Raw genomic sequence first — 17,557 nt, 5'->3', positions numbered from 1 at the left:
TGTCCAGCGGACTCACCAATCCGAGGAGAGGGAGGATCCATTCCACGGGGAGGGGGACGAGTCCATTCAATGGGGGGTTGTGAGAGTGGATGTTAGCAGCAGTCCGTCCCCTCAGGGAGAAGCTGGGCCGGGTGGGGCGGGGCAGAGAGGGGCTCGGCCGAGAGGGGCTCGGCCCAGGGCGATCCCTGCTGAGGGGCCAAGCCTCGGGGGCACCCCCATCACTGCAGCACCTGACGGGACAGTGCAACGGCGCTGCACCTGCATGAGTGGGGGAGATCGCCGCACCGCCCGGCTCCGGACCGGACCCGAACCGACGTCCCATCGTGGGCCCCTCTCTGGACCGGACCGGACCCGACCTCCCACCGCCCCGGACAGCCCACGTGGGCCCCTCTCTGGACTGGACCGGGCCAGAACCGACCTCCCACCGCCCCAGACACCCAACGTGGGCCCGTCTCTGGACTGGACCGGGCCAGAACCGACCTCCGAGCACGGGCTCGTCTCCGTACCGAACCAGAACTGACCTCCCAGCGCCACAGACACCCTGCATGGGCCCGTCCGTCTCTGGAACGCACCTGAACCGACCTCCCACCACCCCGGGCACCCCATGTAGGCCCATTGCTATAAGGGACCGAAACAGACCTCCAACGCCCCGGACAACCTGCATGGGCCCATCTCTATAATGGACTGCAACAGACTTCCCAGAGCCCTGGGAATGCCTCTAAAACAGATCGAAACTGACTTCTCAACACCCCAGACACCCCCCCTCGGCCCATCTCCATTACAAACAGGAATCAACCTCCCAGTCCCCGACATGGTCTCATCTCTATTATGGACTGAAACCAACCTTCCCTGCCGCCCTAGACATCATGCCTGGCCCCATCTCTATAATGAGCCAGAGCCTACCTCCCAATGCCCCGGATGAAAAGCCTGGCCCCATCTTGATAACGGACCAGAATCAACCACGCCCGCCACCCCAGATGCCATGCCTGGCCCATCTCTATAACGGACCTTGCAATGCCCCAGACACCACACTTAGACCTGTCTCTATAAAAAAAGACTGGAACCAACCTCCCAACACCCTTGACGCCACACCTGCCCCATCTCTATAACAGATTGGAACCCACTTCCCCCACTCCCAATGGCGTAGACTTCAGGCCTGGATCCATCTCTGTAATGGACCAGAACCGACCTCACCCACTTCCAATGCCCCAGAAGTCATGTCTGGCACTATCTCAGTAATAGACCAGAACCAACCTTATCCCTGCTCCAAGTGCCAAGCCTGGCTCCATCTCCACAATGGACCTTAACCAGCCTTCTCTTGATCCCAATATCTGGAATATTATGCCTGTCCTCATCTGTATAAAGGACATGAACCAACCTGGCCCATTTCTAATCTTGACATATGATTTCCCCCCCTCCCCCCCAGGATAAACTATAAAGAGTTATAGGTCTGTGAGCAGCCTCCTGAGAAGTGAGATCCCTGCTTCATCCTGATGACAACAACCTCCATGAAAACACCAGATCACAGCATGCCACGCACCACTTTTAACAAACGACCGATAGAGGCAATGGATCACAGCATATCATGCTCCATCTTGACCTAATCTGCCTTTCATCATCTATCTACCTATAGTATTTCTAAGGTGCCCCTTGACACGTAAGCTTGACTCTACTATAGCAAGGAAAATTCTATACAACCCCCTCATCCCATGTTAATGGAACATATTGGTTAAGAATTTATATGCTCAGAAATCTGGAAATCCACAACAAATGTTTTCACAGCAAATGCACATAAAGCATAAAGTTAACAGCTGATACAGCAATACAGAATATTACATAAACTGAAGGGGACAGAGTATAATTGCTGTGCAACTATAATTTATTCTTCTGACCTTTGAACAACAAATTCTCCACTAACACATTGTTTTATTTGCAGCGAATGCATAAAATAATGCAGTGTTCTCTGAATTTTTGGCTCTGTTGAGCCAATCAATTGTTTTTTTATTTTGGAACAGATGTGCAGCAAAATGCAAAGTGATTAAAGAGAGAGTAAAAAAAAAACCCAGATTAAAAAGCAAGAACAGGAAAGTGAAAACAAGAGAATATCAACATCTGGAGTCAGTAAGAGAGGCAGGAAAAACCATCCTCAGTATCCCAGCTATGCTGTAACAAAGTGTAACTCAAGATGAAAAAGTCAACATAGAGGAAATAGAGGGCCATAAGAAAAAAAGTTAATAAAAGGCATGCACTCAAATTTTCTCTCATAAATGCAGGAATGCAAACCGCTCTCTGAAGCCAACTTGGAGGTAATCAAGCATCCCTAGTTATTTAAATTCTCATAGTACAATCAATCTAGTGTTTAAACACGTTTTGGCAAGTCAAGAATGCTTCCATAAAAGGATATTGATGAAAGAATGGTGGGGAATTACCTGTTCAGACAAGCTCAGAGGTCTTGTCTGTCACAAAGAGAAAGTGAAAGCACATCAGCAGCAAGGCATCATCTGAGGAGGAACATTTATAATCTTCTGGAGAATTAAGGTGCCCCCTGTGATGAAGTAGGATTTTTTTAATATGTTTATGAATCCTACATATTCCTTGTTACTGTGCTTTGTATGGCTACTTAGTAGGGGGGAAAGGGTTGTGTGTCCTCTTGGGGCAGAACAGGAGACAGTGGAAGCCCCAAGGACTGAACAATCAACACTTAACATCTGGAATTTCCAGCAGGTGGTATGTGAACTCAGAGTGGTTCACCTTGAACTGACACAGGAGACAGAGCCTGAAATGGAGTTCATAGCAGCTTGGCTGGCTGATGGCACTGGCTTGGCTAAATGGCCTATGTTGTAACCTTCATTCCGTATGCTAACCTAACCTAACCGGGATGCCGTGTTCCAGTTGACTAATCTCCCTATGTTTTGAAAAGGTTGCTGGGTGTCACTGCATATACTTGCTGAGGTGCTTGAGTCCCTGAAGAGTATACAAATCTGACCAGCAGTCTATCTCAGTTGGACTTGCTGGGCAGAGCTCATGGTGTGAAGCAGGAGTGCTCAAGCCCAGAGGCTCATCTGAGAGACAGTGAGGCTGTATGTCCTACTTTGAAGGCAGAGTGCAGGCAAGGCCTTTCAGAATTTCCCCACATGGCTCTGACAAGCACCTCAGTTCTGATTTACAACCACCACTCACCGACAGTTCTAGTCCAGAGATAATGTTAAAGTAGTTTTGTTACCAAAACAGAATTAGAAATCAAAACTCCAAGGGCAAAAGGCCAAGGCATTCGCTGTTCCACCAAGCTTTCTGGTCATAATCTTTAAGTAGCAGAAAAGAAGGTTTACTATTTGGCATCCAGTTTCAACTAACTCCTAGATTCCCTCTGTTAATTAATCTTTCCTGCCTTGTGCTTTGAATACATAAAATCATCTGTTGAAACTGGATACATGGAGCCCAGTCTTTCAGTTTTTAACAGCAATTTTGCCCTGAACCAAAAAGTGAGTTCTCAAGAGTTTTAAAGGAGAGCATGGCACACAAGGTAAGGAAGGAAATTCCAGCCATAAAGGGATAACCAAGAGTGACAGGAAGTGAAATTTTGGCCAAGAATACCCAGGCAAACCCCTACTCTGCTATAAAGTGTTATGGGATCTTTAACATTTGTACAGAGCAGACAGGACCTTGAACATTCAGATCTCACTCAGGAATTAACCCAAAATCACAATGTGAAACTCCCATCAGAATTACAGTCTCACCTGCTTTGACATCAAGACCACAGGTTTCATACCATATTGATGCAAAACCAGAAACCGATGAACATTTTCACTCCAAACTGGGCCCAGGCTCACTGGAAAGGTTCATGCTCCTCACCAAACTTTCAGTGAACATATCCAGGGCTTTTTATATGTTGTAAATAAAACAATCAAGTTTTGCATCATGTCAAATTTTGCTGTAAGTATCTTGCACAGCTAGTTAACACACTCCAAAAGCAGAATTTTGTTTAAAAAGCCTAATGGGTGTAATGCAGGAACAAATAATCGCATGTGCATTGCTGTTTGATGGTGCTTTTCCATACACCCTTTATTCTGAGATGTTTAATTTATTCTTCTGGTGTGCTGAATTCTTGTCAGGAGTGACTATTTGTTTTTGCTGTGAATTAATTTTTTTGCTCTCTGTTGTCCTCTCCCCATCTGCCTGTCTGAAAGGTTATTTGAAACTCTTTTTATTGACTCCAGTTATTCATGATATCTGTTTAATCTGTGCTGCTCCAGGAACCATAGGGTGCACACAGTAGGTTATAGCATCAGAGTGAGCAAAGAGGCTGTGTGAGGTCAGCAGCTTCAGAGATCAGTGATAGCGTCTGGAAAGAAAGAAAGAACTCTAATTTAATTTTCCTAGTTGTGACTTTTACTTTACTAACCATGACTACCTTTGATGCGTGCACAATAGGACTAATCCTTGAAGATCTATGGTGCAGGAATTTCTGAGAATCAGAAAAGTGGTAACTGTTCCCTGAAAAACAGTCCACGCCCAAGAGAAAGGAATTAGGAGCTCCTTGTTCAATGGCTTTGGAATACCTTTTAATTGTTGTGCAACATTTTAAAAGCCTATTAAAAAGTTTTGCCCCTCTCTACACACACAGACCAAATCAGCATGGACAGTATATGGATGTGGTGTGAAAAATTACTTTTCAGTATAGGACACTTATCTGGGACACATCGAATGCTTATGTACTTTAGCCCTGGGAGCTAGGTATATATATTATTTCAGTGGGTAAACTGAGGCAGATAAATTAACTGACCCACCTATGGCTAAGTAGCATGCCAGTGACAGAGCCAGGAGTAAAACGCAGCAGTCTTTTCTCCTATTTTTTTCCATCTGACAACTAACAATCTCTTTCTCACTTAAGAAATTGCTTAAGCCCATTTTAATTAATATTGGTGTCATTTTTTGTCCTTCCACCAAACTCAGACAAAATATAATCAGAGAAAACTGATCCATAAAAGAGGAGGTTATTCATTAATATTTCAAATTAATAAATAGTATTATGCTAAAATGCTGAACCTAATTCTGATCTCAGCTACACCCCTGAAGTAATGGGAACTACTCTTGATTTACACTGGCCTACCTGAGATCAGAATCTGACCCACAGATTCTTCCTAGCAAACGCCAGAGCTCCTGGAATTCTGCCCTTAGCAATGGCGCTTTAGGTGTGGACTTAATGCAAAAATCTCCAAATGTTGAATGTTGTGTATTTGAGCCTAAAGTGACTCAGAAAACTCGAGGCCATTGTGACAACTATTTAATTGCCATTCTAACCCTAATGTGAAGTGATTTTGATGAACAGATTAGAATTGTAATACACCATTTGGTATTACTTCTCATGTAGTAAAATACCTAAATTGCATTTGTATAGATTATTTTTATGCAGGAGACTTGAGCTCCACCTGGGAGCCATTATACAGTTGAAAAGTGATGTATGTCAAGGTTCTATTAATAAGAGACTTGCCCTCACTGGGCCCTCTGGCTTTGCCAAAGCAGCATTAAAAGATTTAAATGTTTTACTTACCTCTGCCAGGATACCGGAAGTAACAATGACGTGTGACAACCTCTTAATCCTCAGAGGTTTTGCACAATTCCAGACAGCAATCCTGAGAACAGATTACTGATGGGAATCACTTAATTTTTGGTTTCCTTTTTACAAATTTACTGAACCTTAAATGACACATCTGAAGAAGTGGGCTTTTTACCCACAAAAGCTTATGCCCAAATAAATCTGTTAGTTTGTATCCACAAAAACAATGATGAGTCTGGTGGCACCTTAAAGACTAACACGGCTACCCCGCTGATACTTGAACCTTGAATTGAAATTCTTGTGGGTCTTTAGCTGGGAATTGCAGTTCAGCTACTACTTCCCATGCACATGACGTCGCTTTTGGGATATGTTTACACTGCAAGGTAAGCCCAGGGTTAGTAGAACTTGAGTTACCAGATCCTGGGTTTGTTAACCGAGGGCGTGAGCATCTAGGCTCATTTATAACCCCAGGTTAGGAATTGTTGAACCCTGGGTCCCAACCTGGGGCTCTTCATTATGCAAGCCCAAATCCAACCATCCATATCTCAGACTTCCTAGTGCACTCCCAAGATCTGGCTGCTTTAACCCTTTGTTCCTGGTGCAGTGTGGGAACACTTGACTGTTCACCAAACTTGACTGTCCAGAGGACAAAGAAAGTCAGTCCGTGGGATTCTTTTGGTGGGGCTGCATCTACACTGCAAAGCAATAGGGCTTGAACCCTGGGTCCTGGCTTGACTCAGGTTTGGACCCTCCACCCTCATGAGATCTTGAGACCCTGGGTCTGAGCCCTTGGTTAGCACAATTTATGTGAAGATGGAAGGCTTGAGCCTGAGTTCAAACCCTGGGCTTACATTGCAGTGTAGACATACCCTTGGTGTTCAGAACTTTATGCTTCAAACCAGGTATTCTTAAATTAACTTTTGAGCAGGTTTTTAAATCACTGATACATAATCCAGTGAATTAAAATTGGATTAGAAGTCAGAAATTCCTGAGTTGAAATGCCAACTATGACATGTGCTTGCTCTGTGACCTTGAGCAAGTTACTTAACCTCTCTGGCTCAGTCTTAATGGGTGTGGTTTTTAATTGTGTAATCTGAATTGAGTTGGCTTAACACTATTGAAAAGTCCTCTCTTAATGCTCACTAAGGCCTTCTCTAATCTAGTAAGGCCTGGGCTACACTTAAAAATTACATCCTCCTAGCTACATTGCTCAGGGCTGTGAAAAATTTCATACCCTGAGCACCAAAGTTAAGTCAGCCTAGCCGCTGCTGTAGACACAGGTAGCTCAACATAATTATTTTACCGCCTCCTGGAGAGGTAGATTAACTACATCAATGGAAAAACCCTTTCCGTCAATTTAGGAAGCATTGACACTGTGGTGCTCCAGGGGCACAGTTGCAGCATCACAGCGGTGCGCTATAGTGTAGACGTGGCCTAGGGCCGATCTACACCCAGCTTTTGTATCAATTTAACTATTTTGATTAGAGGTGTGGTCTTTTTTACTAAAATAGTTAAATTGGTATAACCCCTACCATGGACACAGTTTTATCACTATGAAGGTTGTTTATATAGGTACAGCTTATGCCTCTTACGGCCACCTTTAACAAAATAACTCCACCTATACTAGTAGGACTGTAAAAAAAGGTACATTTTCTGTGCATATAAAAGCCCAAGAAGAGAAAGGTGGGAAAGCATGAAAAAGTAGGAGTAGGAGAAAGAGTATAGGAAGTATAGGAAGCAAGAACAACAGTAGGAAGGAAGTGAGAGTAAAACAGCAAAGGGGACACAATTACGTGGAGCCTAGAAGGTGAAGCCAATCACCTTAGACATAAAATTCACCCATTGTTTTAAAAAGTCACTCCGTTCCTAAAATCATCTTAAATTATTAAAAATAACAAAAGAATTTTAAAACACTAATTCAACTTTTTACTATTTATGCTGATTGAGGACTTTTTTTTTTTTTTTAAATACAGATAAGATAATGAAAACAGACCAGTTCTCATGCATTAGGCCAATATTATTGTGGTTGCATTCATAATATTACAGGAGAATGGATAAGTAACAGTAAAAAAAACCCCACCCTTCTCCTTGCAGACTGTGTTAGTAAATTTTGGTGCTCCTGGCTCCAATGACACATAAGCATTGCTTGTAGCTGAAAGCTCTTCTTGGTTAAGCTATTTTCATCACTTATTTAATCACTGCTATTCACTTGTGTAATACCATTGGCAAGATGCTTTCCTACTTAATTTCCTACTTAACACTTTTTCTGAAGAAAAATAAAATTAGTAAAACATGTAATTTATGTTCTCAAGGTAATTTGGGCTGGAAAATGAAGACCAGATTCACAACCTCATTGCAGTGTTTCTGTAATAAACTCAAGTGTCTGGAATAGAGTCTGGAAAAAAGATGAGAATTTACATTTTGAAATGGCTCCACTATTAAAAGAGGAAATGGTAAATGACTGAATACTCTGTATACATCTTACTCATGCATTCTATTTCTGACTTTATTTCCTGTCCCTTAATATTTACATCCGTAAACTATGTGCAAAATTGAAGAAGTTTCAATTTGGAAGAACCTGCAGCATTTCAAGGAAACCTTTGTCTTTTTCAGTTTGAGGGTGCTGTCAGTGGCTCAGGTATTTGCTTATTTATAAAAAGTGTCTATCCAAACTTAGACAAGGCTTATCCTGCTCAACCTACTCCCTCAAAACAAACTTGGGAAAATAGGTCTTGCAGAGTGCCCTGAAAGTCTGGTCAACACATCCATTAATGTTTGTGAAGTGCTCAGATTCTATGGTGATGGAGACGTAAGAAGAGAGAGCAAACTTTGGCTCTCTCTGACTGAGGAAGGGAGTTAGGCCCAGATCCTCAAAGGTATTTAGGCATCTAACTCCCATTGATGTTAGGATTTGAGGATCTGGACCTTAGTTCCACAGTCAAGGGCCTTTTATTGGGAATATTCCATCCCCAGCACTGAGATAAATATATACTAGGGTCTAAATTGATTTCAATTGCCGTGTAACAGATACTACCTAAATATCACATTAATGGACACATTAGATATAACTTAGTTCAGTTAGAGGGAGAGAAAGAAACACGAGAGAGGCATTCTCTTTGATACGTACGATATTCTGATCATCTAGAGAAGAGTGCATAATGCGTTAAGCTTTAGTACCCTAGTTATTCATTGTAGAACAGCACTGCTGCTTCAGGAGAGGTTGCCTGTCCTCGAATCCTGAAAAATCTATATGATGTCCAAGGTCTATTTGAAGGAATTATTTGTATGTTGCTCTCTTTGCATTATAGGATCTCAGCAGATGTACCAGGATGGCATACGTTATAGCTGAGAAAATTAAGAGGCAGCCCTTAAAAACTGGGACTAGATCTTGCTGATATTTGGAGCTCTGACTGTAACAAATAGTGAAACAAAGGTCCGTGCATGTTTGGTATGACGTACTTTTTGTGGAAGTAAAGATAATTAAAACTCTTAATTAACGTAACTCATGAATCAATCCCCCTTATAAACTGAAAAGCAAATGGATAATTATTCAAGTTAAGAGACCTTTGCCCATTTAATTATTTTATCAACTGTATATCAAATGCAGAATTGCTCTTCAGACCCAGATCTTATTTTTAACTTTTATGTTCTTAGTGGAGTTGCTCCCTCTAGAGAGCATTTCCACTGAGGGTTTCTATTTCCTGCTCTCCTGCACTGTAAGAGCTAACAAGATTACTGTATCATGCTCCCTAGCCTGGAAGATGCTATTTTTGTTCATTCAAAATCCTTTTAAAATTATATTAAGGTGCTCAGGATGCCAAGCATAGGAAACCAGATAAAAGAATGAAAACTATCAAGAAATACATTTTTTTCTACCAACGCTCAGCACTGAAGATACTCTCTGCAAAGATGACTTGAAAAGAAACAACTTCAAAGAACAGAGACTTTGTGATAGCTCTTCAGCTTCAAAAGTTAAAGATTTGAGGGAAAATGTGAGTATGTTAAGTAAAGGACATTCATATGAAACAGCTCAGACCTGTATTTCTTTTAACCATAGATAAATAACAATACCACACAACGATATGGCATCTTACAACATTCATTAAAACTCCCACCATCCTTGTGAGGTTTAAGGGCCCAAGACTGCTCCCATTGAAGCTGCTGTGTTTTGCCAATTATTTCAATGGGAACAGGGTTGTGCCCTGATTTATTCCTATTTGTAAAACACATCCATTTTCCAGAGGGGAAATTCAGCACCAGTGTAAATGGATGTGACTGCACCTCCATTGAAGTCCATGAAAGAACTAAATTTGGCCCACAGGCCAAAAACCAAATTTTCAAAAGTGGCCAATGATTTTGCATGCCTCAGTTTTTGAATACCCAGTTTAAAATTCTTGTGATATCCAATTTAACTGAACAAGGAATTATTATTATTAGCAAAATGTAATTAATGAAATTGGAATTTCGCCAGGACGCTGGGGTTAACGTCCACTCTTGATAAAAGTACCATAATCTATAAATGACAAGAAAAGGTTGGCTTAAAACCTCTTCCAAGAGACCTGATAAAAAAAAATAGACACACTGGTGTTACTTCAATGTCCAAAGGTTAATTAAATTTGTACAGTGCACATCTTTCTGAAAATTATTAGATGTATGTGGAACAGACAAAATAACGAGGATCTAGGTAGGACACATAGTTGGATAACAAGAATCATTTAGCATTAATGATAGTTCATAGGGTCTTGGTGATTGCTTTATAAATCCTAATGACTCCTAAGTAATCATAATACAGTATTTCCTTTTATTTCATTTAACAGTTCATGCTGGCAAAGATGACCGCAAGACCTACATTTTCGCTGCCTTTTACTTCTTTTAAGGTATGCGCCAGGAACCTTAGAAATGTCTTATTAACTGAAACTTAATTATATACCAGCTGACTAAATTCTTACAGTTTATTCTAGTAAACAAAAGGTGATTCCTTTAATGAGCATATAAATAATTCTTAGGCATTTCCCAGGGTGTCCTAAAACTTTTTCCTATTTAAAGCTAGCAGTTTCATCTTTGATAAATTTTTAGATTCTGCTAATATTTAATACTGGCAGTTGGACGCTAAGATCTGCAAGTACAATCCTCATCCACAATTGTACTTAATGTCCCTCCATTTGATTTTTGTAGAACACAGAGTGGAAATTAATGCCTATCTGGTTTATCATTAGAGTTGATTTTCTGACTCCATATACGGGTGGAAGTTTGGAACTTACCATTTTTTCCCCAAAATTCTCTTATTTCGGTTGATGACACTACCTCTGTTCCATTGATTCTCCGATTTCCTGAGCCAATGCCAGCAAAAGCAGCATATCCAAACAATCACTGAGAGAAAGGGGCAACTTCAGAAAGGGCTGACTCAGCAGACTAAGACACCAGCTGGTTGGTAATAGTAAACACAAAAGAAAAAAAAAAGAACAATCATTTAAAATCTTTTAAGGATGGGATAATAGGAAAGGAAGGAGAAGAGAAAATGAGGAAATCTGCCCTAGATCTACATTTAACTAATAGTGAATTTTGAGAGCTCTCCACAAAATATGCTGAAATGTCATCAATATAATTGGGAGATTTGATTTGGATAAGCATCCAATGCAAACTTCGCAGCCTATGCAAACTTTGACCAGATCTATGTAGTTTCCTTTTTCCCCCATCTTGGTTTGTGCAACCCATCTCCTAGTTACTTCCTGACCCCATTCTCTAATCCCTGACCCATGTCTGGAACACCCCCTCACTGTTCCCATACTTTCTAGCCAAGGCAATGTATTTTATTTTCAACCAATCCTTTCAAAGTTTTAGCTTTTATATCCACAGTTCAACTGACCATTATATTTAGATAAACCTCTAACTTCATCAGTGTTAGTCAACTCTTGTTAATTTTTCTAATGATGACCAACTATGAAACACTAAATTGCCTTATAAAAATAGTTTGAGTATTCTACGATAATTCTAAAAAACTCTACAGGCTTAATTCAGGAATAACTCAACTGGAGTTAACAGAGACATACTAATGCAAAACCAATATAGTTCAGAAATCTTACAGTAGAGATGCTGCAGCATTTTAGGCAATTAATGTATACATTTAAAATAAGGGCTATGATCAGTTTTCCTTATGCGCCCTCCTTATACCTGTGCAATTTCTTAACCATTTATTTTTCAGTTTATGGCCCATATTCTTACCATAGTTACACTGCCATAAATCTAAAGATAGTCCATTGTAGCCAATGGAGATACTTTTATATTAGTCTGCATCAGTGTAAATCCAAAATCTGACCCACTATAAGCACCCATCAGTAAAATCTGAGCTCCATACAAAATATGAGACAATTTGCTGAACACGAGACAGACTAAATAAAATACTGACAGGTTTCAGAGTAACAGCTGTGTTAGTCTGTATTCGCAAAAAGAAAAGGAGTACTTGTGGCACCTTAGAGACTAACCAATTTATTAGAGCATAAGCTTTCGTGAGCTACAGCTCACTTCATCAGATGCATATCGTAGTTTCCACGATATGCATCTGATGAAGTGAGCTGTAGCTCACGAAAGCTTATGCTCTAATAAATTGGTTAGTCTCTAAGGTGCCACAAGTACTCCTTTTCTTTTTTTAAATAAAATACTGGTTCTGCTCTCTTTTACAATTGTGTAAATCAGGAGTAACTCCATTTACATCAACAGAATTACACTGATGTAAAATTGGTGTTAGATTAGAATCCAGTCAACAGTGCTGAAGTGAATTCATGCTAAAAAGAAACATTAAATATATATTATACCATCACTGAGGAAATATGCCACTCACTTGAATCTCATATCCCTCTTTGACTTGAGAAGTACCTTCCCCAAAGTACAATAGCTCTTCCAAAGCTGAATGGCCAGAACGCATAAAAGAATCTATAAAACCTTCTTTATATCCTTTCAAATGTTCATGCAGGGTATTTTAGGTGTCACAAATGATACGTCAAATCTGCTAGAACATCTGCTAAATTAAGTGCACTGGTCATATTATTATGAGAACATAAAATAAGACAGGAGATTACAGACTTTCTCCAATCTAATTGCTTATTTGGTACAAGGCCATTTATAGTTGCTACATTATTTCTAAAAAGTGATTTGTTGAGATGATCAGCTCTTTAATGCTGAAAAGCCCGACACTTTCTTACATGGAATTTTACCCACATCAGTTCATCCAAGACAGGAGTTCCCAAAGTCATTGCACTGCGACCCCTTCTGACAACAAAAATTACTACATGACCCCAGGAGGGGGGACCAAAGCCTGAGCCCACCTGAGCCCCACCACCCCAGGTGAGGGGACCAAAACCAAAGCCCACCACGAGGGGCCCCAAAGACGAAGCCCAAGGACTTCAGCCCCAGGCCGGGGGCCTGTAACCTGAGCCCCGCCACGTAGGGCTGAAGCCCTCGGGCTTCTACTTCAGCCCTGGGCGGTAGGGCTCAGGCTTCTGCTTCGGCCCCAGCAAGTCTAACACCAGCTCTGGCAACCCTATTAAAACAGGGTCGCGACCCACAGTTTGAGAACCGCTGACCTAAGGAACTGTTAAATTTTGTTTTCAGTCTTCTCATACAGTTGATAATTGTTTTCTCCTGTAACTAATGTTCAAATGTGAAGACCTTCAAAATATTTGTTATCAGTCCAAATCCTGTGACTGATGTTTCAATATATAAATACCACTTTATGTGCTTAAGTGCCAATCTGATGGCCAAATGCAGAACCTATGCATTCTGTTAACATGCTGATCTTTAAAAATTAGGCTACAAAGATGCCTAACATCAAGTACACAAATCCCATTAAATTCCAATGGGAGCTGGGTTCCTAACTCTCTTTAGGTTCCTCTGACAATTCCAATCCTGCTGTTTAACAGTCTCTGTCCAGTCCATCCAAAAACATTCATGCATTAGATCAAACATCCGTTGTAAATGCATAAAAATTCATTACAGAATTTGAACATCCTTATAGCAAAAGCCATGATATGTTTTCAGTTTGTTTGGCTGTCAAAAATATCACAAGGCTCAGTTCTGACAAGACTATTTTCAGTGACAATTTACTGCTATATCCAGAGGCAGAGGATTCAAACTACCAGCTTTACCTCCAGGACTGGTAAAACAACTAGGGAAGAGGGTGCTAAGAGTAAGAACATTAAATTTAGCCCATAAACCCATTACTTAAGTCTTTTGGAAGGTTTAATCCCCAATTTTTCATCAATACACATTCCTGAAAGAAATGAAGCACAGTACAGATTTGTAAAGAGATCTGCCAATGGTGTCTTCTCTTTGGAAACATTACACACTGTATACAATCATATAGTAACTAGCACATTTTAAGAAATCTTTACAGACTCTATGCACGCATTCCAAATAAATATATATCATCACACCATTAGTTAACATACTAATTTCCTTGCAATGGAGGGGCTAGGTTCATTTCATGTGCCTTTGAAGACTGGAGTCCTAGTTTGTGTCTGGAATATTCAGAAATGCTGGTCAGAACACAGATCAAGCTCTTCAAGCAGCTCAATTAACTCTCATTTTCTTTATCGATTGGGTACTGAGACTCCACTGATCCTCTCAAAGTCAATACACATCTAGTGCCAAGAAAGACTGCTTTCTTTGTTTATGCATAGTTAGTAATCCTAGTTCTCATTCTTTGATGAGTTATTCATGATAGCTTTAAAGCTATCAAAGCAATCATCTGTTTTCCCTAACATGTTACCTACAATGGCAAAACAAGTAGAGTTATAGTTTGTAATTTTCCAAGAATTAGATAGTATGATGCTGACAGAGACAGCAGGTAATGCATAAATTCTGTAACACTGCTGCCTTCCCATCTGTTGAGGGAGCGGAATAATCACTGTAAATATTTGGCTGTTGGTGAACCATTGTATAATAATATATTATAAGCTTTAGTAATGATAAAACTCTATATTTAGTATGCACAGTATGTGCAGTGGCATATGCAAGATCACTGATCTACTCACCCTGTTCCTAATGTCTTAATGATGTCATAATTAATTCATAATGACATATTCAGAAAGTATTAAACTATTTGAAAGAGAATGTACTATATATACCACATGGGGGTCAAGTGCAGAATTACTGTGTTACATTTTAAATGCTCTTGGGGTTTATATTAGGGCTGTCAAGCGATTAAAAAAAATTGCAATAAATCGCACTGTTAAACAATAATAGAATATCATTTATTTAAATATTTTTGTAAGTTTTCTACATTTCCAAATATATTGATTTCAATTACAACACAGAATAAAGTGTACAGTGCTCAGTTTACATTTATTTTTATTACAAATATTTGCTCTGTAAAAAACAAAATAAATAGTATTTTGAATTCATGTAATATAAGTACTGTTGTGCAATCTCTTTATCATGAAAGTTGAACTTACTAATGTCGAATTATGTACAAAAAAATAACTGCATTCAAAAATAAAACAATGTAAAACTTTAGAGCCTACAGGTCCACTCAGTCTTACTTCAGCCCGTCGCTCAAACAAGTTTGGTTACATTTGCAGGAGATAATGCTGCCCGCTTCTTGTTTACAATGTCACCTGAAAGTGAGAACAGGCGTTCTCATGGCACTGTTGTAACCAGCATCGCAAGATATTTATGTGCCAGATGCACTAAAGATTCATATGTCCCTTCATGCTTCAACCACAATTCCAGAAGACATGCATCCATGTTGATGATGAGTTCTGCTTGATAACGATCTAAAGAGGAGTGGACCAATGCATGTTCATTTTCATTATCTGAGTCAGATGCCACCAGCAGAAGGTTGATTTTCTTTTTTGGTGGGTCAGGTTCTGTAGTTTCCGCATCGGAGTGTTGCTCTTTTCAGACTTCTGAAAGCAAGCTCCACACCTTGGATTCTGGACGGCACTTCAGATTCTTAAACCTTGGCCCGAGTGCTGTACCTATCTTTAGAAATCTCACATTGGTACCTTCTTTGCATTTTGTGAAATCTGCAGTGACAGTTCATAATTCAAACAACATGTGCTGCGTCATCATCCAAGACTGCTGTAACATGAAATATATGGCAGAATGCGGGTAAAACGGAGCAGGGGACATACAATTCTCCCCCAACGAGTTCAGTCACAAATTTAATTAACACTATTTTTTTAACAAGCGTAATCAGCATGGAAGCATGTCCTCCGGAATGGTGGCTGAAGCATGAAGGGGCATACAAATGTTTAGCATATCTGGCATGTAAATACCTTGCAATGCCGGCTATAAAAGTGCCATGTGAACGCCTGTTCTCACATTCAGGTGACATTGTAAACAAGAAGCGGGCAGCATTATCTCCTGCAAATGTAACCAAACTTGTTTGACCGACGGGCTGAAGTAGGACTTAGTGGACCTGTAGCTCTAAAGTTTTACATTGTTTTGTTTTTGAGTGCAGTTATGTAACAACAACAAAAATCTACATTTGTAAGTTACACTTTCACGATAGACATTGCACTACAGTCGTTGTACGAGGTGAATTGAAAAATACTATTTCTTTTATTATTTTTACAGTACAAATATTTTTAATAAAAATAATATAAAGTGAGCACTGTACACTTTGGATTCTGTGTTGTAAAAGAAATCAATATATTTGAAAATGTATTAATATTAAAATATTAAATAAATTTCAATTGGTATTCTATTGTTTAACAGTGCGATTAATCATGATTAATTTTTTTAATCGCAGTTAATTTTTTGAGTTAATTGTGTGAGTTAACTGTGATTAATGGACAGACCTAGTTTATATTTTACCTTTTTTCTTTTTCAGAAATACAGATAGTTTCATATTTAACAAGGTTAAAACAAAATAATTCTCAAGTTGTACCAAACAATGAAAAACTTCAATACAGTAGAACCCCTATTTTAAGAATTAATCGAGTACATAAAATCAAAAAGTTCATAAAATTTAACATCTCAGAATTACAGTAGGCATGGTGTATATGTTACAGTATGGTGTACTGCATTCTTGTCCTTCAAACCACTGCAAAGCTATTTCCAGTGCACTGAAGGCAAGAGAATGTGAAGGAATGTGGACTTATTTGTCATTGACATCACCTTTGTTATGTGATTTTCTTTTTCCTTTGGGAAAAATGGTTCATATAACTGGTGGCATATAACAGTTCATATAACTGATGATAATAAACATTGAGATTCTACTGTGTAGGCTAAAATACTCAATTGTCCACATACTGTTGAGCCAGATCCTGTTGTGCAGCTGATCTACAGTGGAGATCAGGATGCTTGTGAACAGCTAGCTCTGTTCAAGGGCAGTTGTCCTAACATACTTTGGATAGGCAGAGCCCCAAAGGTCCAAAACTACAACCCAGAAGAGGCAAGGCACAGAGTAAGCCCAGTTTTTCCTCAGTCCCTTATCCTGGTACACTAGCCATAATGAGGAAAAGTGGTACATTGCCTCTACACCTCTGGAAGGCAGCCTTGAAGTGGTATAATTCCCCCCAACACACACATATATATATTTCATTGGCTTTTTTGTCACAAAGAAGCTCCCTCGACCAGGCAGTCTGGTTTCTTAGGAGACACAAAAAAGAGAACGATGTATGTGGAGAAAAGGTCCCCAAACCCTCCACCTGCCCAGACCCCCCAGCACTCCTCCCAAGTGTCTCCCCTCCCAGAGTGCCCCCCTCTGCCCGACACTCCCCTCACGCAGATATTCCCCTCTCCACTCAGGGCTCCCCCAAGTGCCCCCCCTCCTGCAAGTGTCCCCCCACTCCGCCCAGCGCGCCCCCAAGTGTCTCCCTCCATCAGGTCCCCACTCGTGTTTCCCCCCCTTCCCATGCCCCGCCCCAATCTCTCTCCCGGGCCCCCCAATCTCTCTCCCGGGCCCCCCGCTATCTATGTCTCCCCCTCAGCGCCGCTCCCGCCATACTCCCGCCCCCGCATTAAGTCTCTCGCCAGGGCCGGGCTCAGGTTTCCCGC

At 40.5% G+C, this 17,557-nt stretch overlaps 2 long non-coding RNA genes across 2 annotated transcripts; one reads left to right on the top strand and one right to left on the bottom strand.

Moving 5' to 3' along the window:
- Nucleotides 1-97: 97 nt before the first annotated feature.
- LOC311531766 lies at nucleotides 98-17,185 on the bottom strand. Its single transcript, XR_014714275.1, has 4 exons — nucleotides 16,811-17,185; nucleotides 10,819-10,981; nucleotides 5,552-5,633; nucleotides 98-4,342 (listed from the first exon to the last, which is right to left on the bottom strand). It is a non-coding gene; the product is annotated as an uncharacterized lncRNA (long non-coding RNA).
- On the top strand, nucleotides 8,035-9,586 carry LOC311531767. The gene is made up of 2 exons (XR_014714276.1): nucleotides 8,035-8,990; nucleotides 9,363-9,586. It is a non-coding gene; the product is annotated as an uncharacterized lncRNA (long non-coding RNA).
- Nucleotides 17,186-17,557: the final 372 nt, after the last annotated feature.

This window comes from Lepidochelys olivacea (genome assembly GCF_965140295.1).
Source record: "Lepidochelys olivacea isolate rLepOli2 genome assembly, chromosome: 15".
Taxonomy (NCBI): Eukaryota; Metazoa; Chordata; order Testudines; family Cheloniidae; genus Lepidochelys; species Lepidochelys olivacea.
This window is presented reverse-complemented; position numbering and strand designations above follow the sequence as displayed.